Below are 12,214 nucleotides of genomic sequence, written 5' to 3'. Positions count from 1 at the left end.
ATTATATTTGGAAAAAAATCCAGAAAGTTCCAAAAAGCAAAAATGGAATTTGCTGTGTTGGCAACTATTTACATAGTATTTATATTGTATTAGGTCTTATAAGTAATTTAGAGAAAATTTAAAGTGTGTAGGAGGATATTCATAGGTTATATGCAAATTCAATGTTATTTTATGTAAGGGACTTGAGTATCCCCAAATGTTGGTATCTGCAGGGGGTCTTGGAACTAATCACCTATGGCTATTGAGGGACGACTGTATATACCACATCACAAGTGGTGTGAGTGCCTTATAATAACAAAATTCTTACTTTTTCCTCCCATTGCTTGTATCATGGCTGTCATTTATTTTACTTATATATAAACATACATAAGTATATATTATATATATTTGTATATATAAGCATACATAATCAAATACTTTGCTATTATTATTTTGAACAAACTGTTACCTGTTAGATTAAGAATAAGAAAAATAAAAGTTTTTATTTACCTTTACTTATTTCTTCTTCTATACTCTTCCCTTCTTTTTGTAGATTCAAGTCTAACCTATATTATTTTCTATCCCTCTAAAGGACTTCTTGTAACATTTCTTGCGAGGGAGGTCTACTGGCAACAAATACCTTAAATTTTGTTTGTTCAAGAAAGTTTTTATTTTTTCCTTCACATTTGAAGGATAATTTCACAGGTTACAGAATTCTAGGTTGGTGTTTTTATCTCTCAACACTTCAGATATTTTACTCCACTCTCTTTTTGCTTGCAGGATTTCTGAGAAGTCAGGTGTAATTCTCATCTTTGAACCTCTATAGGTAAGGTGATTTTTTGGTTTCTTTCAGGATTTATTTAATCTTCGATTTCCTGTAGTTTGAAAATGATATGCCCAGGTGTAGTTTGTTTGTTTTTGCCATTTTTCCTGCTTGGTGGTCTCTGAACTTCCTGAATGCACTCTTAATTGGCATTAAGAGTATCTGACATTAATTTACAGAAATTCTCAATTATTATTGTTGCCAGTATTCTGTTTCTTTCTCTCTACTCCTTCTGGCATTCCCATTACACATATGTTACACCTTTTGTAGTTGTCCCACAGTCCTTGTATATTCTCTTTTGTTTTCTGCAATTCTGTAGGATGCTTCTTCATTTTGTTGATTCTTTCTTTTGCTATGCAAAACTTTTTGAGTTGAATGAAGTCCCATTTGTTATTTTTGTTTTTGTTGCTTGTGCTTTGGTATCATATCTGAAAAGTTGTTGCCAAGAGCAATGTCAAGAAGCTTTTTTTCTATGTTTTCTTCTCGGAGTTTTATAGTTTCAAATCCTACATTTACGTCTTTAATCCATTTTGAGTTAATTTCTGTGAGTTGGTGTAAGATTGGAGTCCAATTTCATTCTTTTGCATGTGAATATTTAGTTTTCCCAACACCACTGATTGAAAAGACTATCTTTTCCTCATTGAGTATTCTTGGCTCCTTCATCAAATATTAATTGACTGTATATGCATGGGTTTATTTCTGGGCTTTCAATTCGATTCTATTGTTCAATGTGTCTGTTTTTATGCTAGTACCATACTGTTTTGATTACTCTAGTTTTGTAATACACAGTTGACGCTTGAACAACACAGGTTTGAACTACACAGATACACTTACATGTGGATTTTTTTTTTTCACTAAATATGTACTACAGTACTACACAATCCTTGGTTAGTTGAATCTGTGAAAGTTGTACCTCAGATACAGAGGGCAGACTGTAAATTCACACGTGGATTTTCAACTGCATAGAGGGTTGATACCTCTAACTGCCACATTGTTCAGGGTCATCTGTAGTTTGAGATCAGGAAGTGTAATGTCTCCAGCTTTGCTCTTCTTTTTCAAGATTACTTTAGTCAAGGTTTTTGTGGTTCCATACTAGTATTAAGATTGTTTTTTCTATTTTTGTGAAAAATACAGTTGAAGTTTTGATAGGAATTGCATTGAATATATAGATGGCTTTGGGTGATATGGACATTTTAACATATTAACTCTTCCAATATATGAACATGGGATATCTTTCCATTTTTTTTGTGTCTTCTTCATCAGTGTCTTATAGTTTTTAGTGTACAGGTCTTTCATCTCTTTGGCTACATTTTTTCCTAAGTATTTTATTGTTTTTGAATCTATTGTAAATGAGATCATATTCTTTATTTCTCTTCTAGATATTTCATTGTTATTATATAGAAATACAGCTGATTTCTGTATATTGATATTATATCCTGTAACATTATAAATTTGTTCCTGAGTTCAAAGAGTTTTTATGGTAGAGTCTTTAGGGTTTTCTAAATGTAAGATTATGTCATCTGCAAACAGAGACTATTTTACTTTTTCTTTCCTATTTGGATAACTTTCCTATTTGGATAACTTTCGTGTTTCTTTTCTTTCTTCTTTTTCTTGACTAATTGCTGTCCTAATTCCAGTACTATGTTAATAAGAGTGGTGAGAGTGGGCATCCTTGTCTTATTTCTGATCTTAGAGGAAAAGCTTTCAGCTTTTCACTGTTGAGTCTGATTTTACCTGTGGGTTTATCATATATGGCCTTTATTATGTTGAGGTGTGTTCTATAACTAATTTTTGAGAGCTTTTATTGTGAAAGATGTTGAATTTTGTCAAATGCTTTTTCTGCATCTATTGAGGTGGTCCTATGATTTTTATTCTTCCTTTTGTTAATGTGGTATATTACAGTTATTGATTTGCATATGTTGACCCATCCTTGCATCCCAGGGATATATCCTGGTTGACCATGGTTTATGATTTTTTAATGTGTTGTTGAATTTGGTTTGCTGGTATTTTGTTGAGGATTTTTGCATGTATATTCATTAGGGATATTGACTTGTACTACTTTTTTTTTTGTAGTGCCCTTATCTGGCTTTGGTATCAGGATAATGATGGCCTCATAAAATGAGTTTGGGACTATTTCTTTTCCTTCAATTTTTGACAAAAGTTCGAGAAGGATTGGCATTAATTCATCTTTAAATGTTTGGTAGAATGCACTAGTGAAACTAACTCATTTTAGGCTTTTCTTTGTTGGGAGAATTTTGATTACTGTTTCACTCTCCTTAGTCCTTACTGGTCTGTTCAGGTTTTCAGTTGCTAAGAGAATAGAACTTAAATGTTCTCATCATATACACCCACATACACCCCTCCCCCCCCACACACACACACAAGGAATTAGGAAAGGTGCTGGATGTGTTAACTAAATATATTGCTGGAATCACTTTCCAATATATACATGTAACAAATCATCATGTTGTATGCTTTAAACTTATATAATGTTATATGTCAATTATATCTCAATAAAGCTGTAAAAAATAATAACATTAATATCATCTCATCGATTGTAACAAATACACTGCACTAATGCAACATGTTACTAATAGGGGGAATTAAGGAGGAAGGGAAGGGAACAAGGTATATTGTTACTCTTTGTGTTTTCTGCTCAAGTTTTCTGTAAACCTAAAACTGCTGCAAAAAAAGTCTATATTTTTTCAAAAATCTATCATTCACAATAGCAACCAAACATATAGAATATCCAAGAAGCTGAATGAGAAAAATGTCAGATTTATCAGAGGAAAAGCTATGGATCATCAATAAAGTAATAAAATAATACAAAAATATAAAAATAGAACTATATCTTACTTAAAAGGGGAATATAAGAGAGGTTTCATTTTTTTAATTGAGAATTTTAATTTTTTAATCAAAATTGTACTTTGAAATATGCATGGAACAATTAATAATCTTTTATTTTTAAATCATTTTTATTGAGGTAAATTTACATAAATTTATTTATTTTAAGTGAACAGTGGTTGCATTCTTTACACAGTCCTTTCTACTGTTACCACAATAAAAATAAACATTTCCATCATCCTAAGGCATTCCCTCATACTACTTTGCAATCAATCACTGTCCCAACATCAGAAACTGACAATCACTGATTTTTCTGCAACTAAGTTTTACAGATTGGTATTGGACCTTAAAAATAGCCTGTGCTTGTAGCAGTCAAACAAGGAACTTGACATTCACTCTTCAGTGATATACCCTAACAGTGTCAAAACAAATGTCTGCTTCTTCATACCTAAGCAGTGAGTTTAGTGTCTGCCTAATTCAATATTTTTAGCTCAACATTTATTTATTTATTTTTCTTACTAACAATATTTATTTGGAATAAACACACATTTTATTAAATATACTTAAATATATATTTATTATAAAACAACATACTTTTATTTTTTTAGAAAAAGTATGTGTTAAGTCCAGTATGAATTTAGGTTTTATAAATAAATTTAATGACTATTTAATCTATTTCTCCTTTTTTTTATTTTTTAGTGGATATACATATATATATTTTTAACATCTTTATTGGGGTATAACTGCTTCACAATGGTGTGTTAGTTGCTGCTTTATAACAAAGTGAATCAACTATACATATACATATATCCCCATATCTCCTCCCTCTTGTGTCTCCCTCCCACCCTCCCTATCCCACTCCCTAGGTGGTCACAAAGCACTGAGCTGATCTCCCTCTGCTATGCTGGTGCTTCCCACTAGCTATCTATTTTACTTTTGGTAGTATATATAAGTCCATGCCACTAAGCTGGGACGAAGTGAGAGAGTGGCATGGACTGATATAGCTCAACATTTATGACCAATCAGAAGAATGTTCTGTAAATACTTCTAAAATACAAGATCCCAAATAGAAATGTGCTCTAACAGCTTAGCAATATAATATAGGAAAAACTACCCTTGGAGCCAGGATGACTGGGTTCTAGTTCCACCATTTTTATTACCTAGCTATGATATCTGGATCCATCATTAAACTTCTCTGAGACTCAGTTTCTCAGAACAAGGGTGCTCTATGATCCAAGACTTCCGACTAATGTAGAAACACAGGGAAACACTCAGGCTAGCAAATATTATTGTCTTCAATTCTGACTTCTAAAATTTCCCATGTTTTAAAAGTGAGAAAATCTGCCACATCTTAAAACAAATATTCATTGTTACTAATTAATAAATTCAATTTTTCTCTGAATGATATATTGTCTATTTGCATGTGTGTATATACATATTTGTATTCAAGCATATATATAATTATGTATATAAATATATAAAATACATGTATTAATACACATAAACATATATATTTAAAATAATATCCCAATTAGTTATGGATAACATCACAATAATAAATACTAAATAAAATATTGTTTATGTTCCTTTCTTAAATACTTTCATTTGGTATGAGTATAGAGGTATTATATTTTTCACTTTTTAATATGAAATCATGCTGTTTCTTTATCTTTGTTTGAGATTCATTCTTCTTTTGTTTAAAAATCCACAACTGTGGCCATGTTCAGTGTTCTTTCATCTTCTTTGTCTTAGAAGTGTCATAATTTTGACAACTAAGCAAATATATTCAACATCTTGCAAAATTTACGGAGAGATGATGGCTTCACACAGCTGTATTCAAAGCACTGAAAAAAAAAATGTTGCCATTTTTTGTGTGTCTAAGTAATTGAACTGCAACAATACTGGGAATTACTTGTTAATTATAATATAGAATGGTTTATACCATCTGAGTTGTCCCAAAATGCATGTTTTCAGAGCAGCTGTTAGGAGGACACCTTAGTTTTCATCTAAAGTTTCATCTCATAAATGAATTTTATATAAAGAAATTTCTGTGTGTAGAGAGTGCATGCACCCTCTTTTTATATTTGAATGAATATTCATACAAAAAAATATTTAAGAAACAAAAATATTTTAACCTAGAGGAGAAATTTTTAAATAAGATTTTCCAAGTTTCAGGTAAATTAAAACATATTATCCTAATGTGCCAATAATTTTTATAACTCTCAAGTACTGATTAGCAAGTCATTTCATCTATTCGGCATCAGTTATTTTCTCCATAAATGAGGATCCTAGTGTAAACGGTCTCCAAATTTTCCTCAAACTATGTATTTTGTATATAGTTTATAAAATTAAGTTTAATAGTATGATCCTGCGTTAAAATTTTGTTTTGCAATAAAGACAATCTGTATAATAAGATAATAATTTAATACTAAGCTAAAAAAAGAAATTATTGTATTAAAAATTCTCCTTCAGTAATTGTACAAATGTATTGTTAATAACCATATCATTAGTGTAAAGTTGGCTTTAGCTATGTGCACATTAAAAGCCTGGTATAAATCAGGAGTCATCAAACTATGGCCCATGGGCCAAATCCTACCTGCCATCTGCTTTTGCAAATAAAGTTTTATTGGATAACAGCCCCATCCTTCATTTACATACTGTCTGTGGCAGCTTTCATATTACAACAGCAGAGCTGAGTGGAACTGGCAGACACCTTATGGCCCAAAACACTTACAATCTGTCCCTTAATAGAAAATGTTTATCAAAGCCTGTTCTTTTACAAATAATCAGATATAACACCCCAGGCAAAGTCATAACCACCTTAGGCTGAAGTAGCCAGGTCAGATTGTAGTTAAGTGGTACAAAATCACAGGGAGGTAACCAACAAATTCTGGATTGAGGGAAATTTTATAAAACAAAGGACACGGTCTGTGATAGGGGTGTGTGGGGGAAACGCAAGATTTAATAGAGTTTTAAGAGACAAAGTAACCAATTGCAGAGGGTGGACATAGTTTGAATCCCAATTCAAATAATTTTTTTAAATGTTGAGGACACAGAGAACTGTGAAAACTTTCTTGAATATTTGATATTATTATTTTTAAAGATATTATTTGTGTGTGTGTGGTGTGTGTGTGTGTGGTGTGTGTGTATGTATGTATGTGTGTGTGATGGTACTTTGATTATATTTAAAATTCAGTTCTTGTCTGTAGAGATATATGCAAAATATTTAAAGGAAAGTAATGTTTTTCATATTTGCTTCAAAATAATTGTATGTTTCTTGGTGGGATGAAGTGAATGAAACAGAAATTTTATATTATTAATATTAATAATATTAATAAATATTTATAAGTTTTATCTTAATTTTTATAATAATACATTTTAATTAAAATTATTTAAAATGTTTGTGTCTGAGGAATGGTGCTGAGGATGGGGTGAGAATAAAAGCTAAATTTGGGAGTACTTTTAAACTGCTACAAATTCTAATAAGTTAAACAAAATGTTAAAAAAAAAAATCATGAGCTAATTGAAGCTTTTAAGAGGAAGTGTTTTTTGCTTGAAAGCCTTTTCCCAGATTATCAAGGTTCACTTCCTCATTTAGTTTATACTAAATTTATACTAAATCCTCAACTCACCCCAAACCAGGCAGCATTTTTTTTCTTCTATCATACAACTTTCCTTAACATATTGTATTCCTGAAGGTGTGTGCTTTCTGACTCTCTTCAATGGCATAGAATCCATTGGCTCCCTAGAGCCTAGAATGCTTCTCAGCAGGTAGAAGTTACATGTACATTTAGATAGAATAAGATAGAAAAAAAAGAAAAGATAAGGGCTTCCCTGGTGGCACAGTGGTTGCGAATCTGCCTGCCAATGCATGGGACACGGGTTCGAGCCCTGGTCTGGGAAGATCCCACATGCCGCGGAGCAACTAGGCCTGTGAGCCACAACTAATGAGCCTGCGCGTCTGGAGCCTGTGCTCCGCAACAAGAGAAGTCAGGACAGTGAGAGGCCCGTGCACCGCAATGAAGAGTGGCCCCCACTCGCCGCAACTGGAGAAAGCCCTCGCACAGAAACGAAGACCCAACACAGCCAAAAATAAATAAATAAACAATTTTTTTTTTAAAGAAAAGATAAGCATATAGATAGTTTCCATTCTGTATATGAGTGTGATTTTCAGTAAATGCATAGAACATTTTTCCATGAAGTATATTTTTTTATATTTACCTCAACTACCTAAATTAATTATTTGAATATAACCAAAAAAGGCTATCAAATTCCATTTTGAAAATATCATTGGTCTATCTAGACTTTTTCCCCTATATCAATAAGTTGAATTTTATTTATAACTAACCAAATTCAGTATCATCCCTAATATATTTGTATACTGTTGATAGGGAAAAGCAATAGCTGTTACTATGAAAAGTAATAATTAACAATTTTTGTTACTTCTTTTTTCCCTTTTCATGCTTGGGAAAATAAATAAACATCTATCAGTTTTTCCATTTTCTTTTTCTTTAATTTTGTACATAGTGTTTTGGAGTCAGAGTAAAAGGAATGGGATAATTACTCATGAAAATTAGATTCTGAATGCTATACCATAAATGATTATTTTCTTTTCAAAGCACATAAATACTATTTATCTTCCAAATACTTTCTGTACAATTTATGCCATAACCAATTATCCTTCTCTTATCACATGCTTTAGTGAGCATTTATTTTTTAGAAGATCAAAAAATGATTTACAGAGGTTAAATGATGCATGAGCCAGGCTAGAGATACTTCTTGAGCTCTCTGAAATGAATTAGCTACATTTCCTTCTAAAAAAGAAGGTGGTTTATAGTTTAGAATTGACTAACATGTGTTTTTTAATATTTTAATAGGCAGATTATACATATATATTAGTGTTTGTATGTTTGTGTGTGTAAATCCATTTTGATGTGATTATTTTGTCTGAAAATTTTGAATGACTGGAATACTTGAGGAGTTGAACCAGCTATAAGAATATACTTTTTAAAATTATTTCATCATTAGGTTGCTTCTTTCATTTATAATATTAAAACTAATTTCACTTAATGATTCCAGTGTCATGGGTCTTCTTAAGTGTATGATGTATGTAAGTAAGAATATGTGAATGTGTTTGTAATGTTTTTAGTGCTGGAGACAGAGTAATGCAAAGAATTGCTAGAAGGAGGGTAAAAAAAAGGAAGAAAGAAGAAGTGGCAAGAAAGAAGTAATGATAGAAAGACAGGAAAAAAGATGGAGGGAAAAAAGATGGAAGGAAAGGAGGGAGTGGGGAGAGAGGAAGGGAGAAAGGAAGAGAGGAAGGAAAAAGGAAGAGAAGTAAAGAGGGACAGCCAAGCTGTAATGGAGCTTCCATTCTGGAGTCTTTCGATAAAAACTGTGAATAAATAAAAATATAATTTTGGTTTGTGAAAAGTGCCATAAGAAGAACAAAGTATAATTTCTGAGTTTGATCGAGTTGTGGTGGATTAATGTTTAGGTAGCGTTATTTGGGAAAGTCTATCTCAGAAGCCAGTTAAAATGTTTTTTTGAAAACAAAAACCAGAATCAAGTGAGTGAGAGTGAACCATGGAGCTCTGGGAAAAGATTGCTCCCTGCAGAGGAGATAGCAAAAGCCAAATTCTTGGGTAGGAACAAAACTTTTGATGACCTAGGAATGAGATGAAGTCCTAGTATTGTATCTAGCAAGGAGTGGGAGAAGGAAGCATTATGGGAGGGAGTTTCAGAAAGATGAGGAGGGAGCAGCTTATTTATACTTTTGTAGTCTACCATAAAAAGTTGGATTTTATTCTAAATGTGTGTCAAGGCATTTAAAGTTTTGACCAGGGGAGTAATACAACTATTTAAAATATCACTTTAACTGTTGTACTGAGAATAGCTTGGCTGTTAGGAGCAAACTGAAGCAAGAAATGAAATAGTGTATTTCAGGAGTCAGGTGAGAGACTTTGGTAGACAATGTCAGAAGGGTAGATGTGGTAATGGTGAGATGTGGTCAGATTTGAGATACATTTTGAAGCTGGAAAGGATGAGGTTTGCAAGTAAACTGAATGAGGTGTGGAGAGAATTATGACCCAAATAATTGGAAGACTCATGATATCAGATGAAGGAGAGGGGGTGGAGAAGATTTGGGGGAAAAATTAAGTGGTCTGTTTTCTATATTACATTTAACACACCAGTTAGACAACGACATTGGACATTTCAAGTAAACATTTGTATTATCATGAGAATGATGCTCAGAAAAGAAGTCACATATCGTATAAAATGAAGGACAGAGTTAAGAAACATAAATACGTAATTATTAGCATAGAGATCAAACGTAAGTAGAAAACAGAGGAGAGAGAAGAGAGACAGAATCCTGGAATATTACAGCACTTAGAAAACTAGCAGAGGAGGAGGGGCCAGCAAACTGTCTGAGAATATGGATTTAAAGAGAGTAGAGTTTATTAATTACATAATTATAACAGGTACAATATTGATTATAAGTATATGGATGTTTGCAGGGTAGTATTTCTGATGAGTAGAAAGGATGTTCATTCTATAAATATTTATTGATTAAAGCCAAAGATGAAATAGTTCATTTTTGAAAGAAAATTATGATTGTTTGACTAGTTCTTAATGAATTTTATATCAAAATATATTTATATTTGCACTTCAAATATCACATATCTATTACACATAGTTACTTGTATATGCATTCAGGCCAAGAAGCAATGATAAAATTTTATGGAAACTGAAAAATATAAATAATGTTTCTTCTTGTAAAAATTTATCAGGGCCTTATGACTCCATTTTTTAAAACCTCTTTAATTTTAGAGCAGTTTTAGACTTACAGAAAATTTATGACAATAATACAGAGATTTCCCATAAACCAGAACCCAGTTCCTCTCATTGTTAACATTTTATATTGGTAAGGGAAATGTGTTACAACTATTGAACAAATATTGGTATATTATTATTAACTAAAGGGCACACTTTATTCGTATTTTCTTAGTTTTACCTGATGTCTTTTTCCAGATATCATACAATATTAACCAGGATATTATATAATATTTCATAGCCATGTCTCCTTAGAATTCTCTTGGCTGTAACTTTTTCTCAGAATTTCCTTGTTTGGATGCCTTTGTCAGGAGTAGGGCCAGGTATTTTGTAGAATTTCTCAATTTCTCTCAATTGAAATTTTTCTCTCTCTCTTTTTTTTTCTCATCACTAGGCTGGTCATGGGTTTTAGAGCAGAAGACCACAGAGGTGAAGTGTTATTTTCATCTCATCATATAAAGAGTACACACTATCAATATAACTTTGCATTGTTGATGCTGATCTTGATCACCTGGCTGAAGTAATGTTTGTCAGATTTCTCCACCGCAAAGTACTCTTTCTTCTTCTTTCCATGTTTTACTCTTTGAAAGGTAGTCGTTATTTGCAGCCCACACATAAGGAATAGGTGGTTGTGTTCCACTTTCTTACTGGTGTGGAGTCTACACAAATTATTAGGAATACTTATGCATGATATATTTTATATTCTTCCTTATTTATTAATTCAGTCATTAGTTTATATCAGAGTGGCCTCATATATGTTTATTTTGTATTTCAGGTTATCATCCAATACTGTGTCATTTGTATCTTGCTCACATTTTTCCAGCTTTGGATATTGGAACCTTTTCCATTTGGCTCCTACATGCCTTTGGCATACTCCCATCACTGTATTTTTAATTTTTCTTTTTAGCACTTCTTCACTCTGGGACCACAAGATGCTTCAGGTTCATGTTGTATATTTCCTGCCCCCATCCTAGAATCAGGCTTTTATTCAAGGCACCTTTGTTCCTTAGGTTGGAGAATGATATAAGAAAACAGGATCTGTGCACTAGTTTAGTTCATTGCTACTGGGGTGGTGTTGCTTCTAGGCCACCTCAGCTGACAGAGTAAAGAAATACATGTGTGTCTACTAACTTATTTGTAAAACATAAACCTATAAATATTTCTATAGGTAACCACCTGCAACTATATTAAGGTAGACATGAGTTTATACTTAATGTCTCTCAGTTTAATCCATTACCACATGGATCATTCTAGTCTCCTTCCCTTGCTTACCCATAAATCCCCCTCCAACAATGATAAACCTGGGTCCCACCATCTGCATCCATTTACTTAATTGTTGAATTATAGTAGACTTTATTTTTTAGCGCAGAATTTAGGCCCACAGCAAAACTGAGCAGAGGGTACAAGATTTTCCTGTATAACCCGTCTTCATATATACGTAGCCTTTCCCATTATCAACATCTCACACCAGAATGGTACATTTGTTACAACTGATGAACCTACACTGACACATCATTATCATTCAAAGTCAATATTTACAGTAGAGTTTTTCATTGTTGCACATTCTATGAATTTGGGAAAATGTGTAATGATGTGCGACCACCATTGTAATATCAGAGTAGCTTCACTGCCCTCAAAATCCTCTGTAATGCACCTATTCAACCCTCCCTCCCTGTTAACCGCTGACAACCACTGATCTTTCTACTGTCTCCAGTTTTGCTTTTTCCAGGCACA

The sequence above is a fragment of the Eschrichtius robustus genome, chromosome 6, assembly GCF_028021215.1.
Source record: "Eschrichtius robustus isolate mEscRob2 chromosome 6, mEscRob2.pri, whole genome shotgun sequence".
Classification (NCBI taxonomy): domain Eukaryota; kingdom Metazoa; phylum Chordata; class Mammalia; order Artiodactyla; family Eschrichtiidae; genus Eschrichtius; species Eschrichtius robustus.
The sequence above is the reverse complement of the archived record's forward strand: the minus strand, read 5'-3'. Positions refer to the sequence as shown.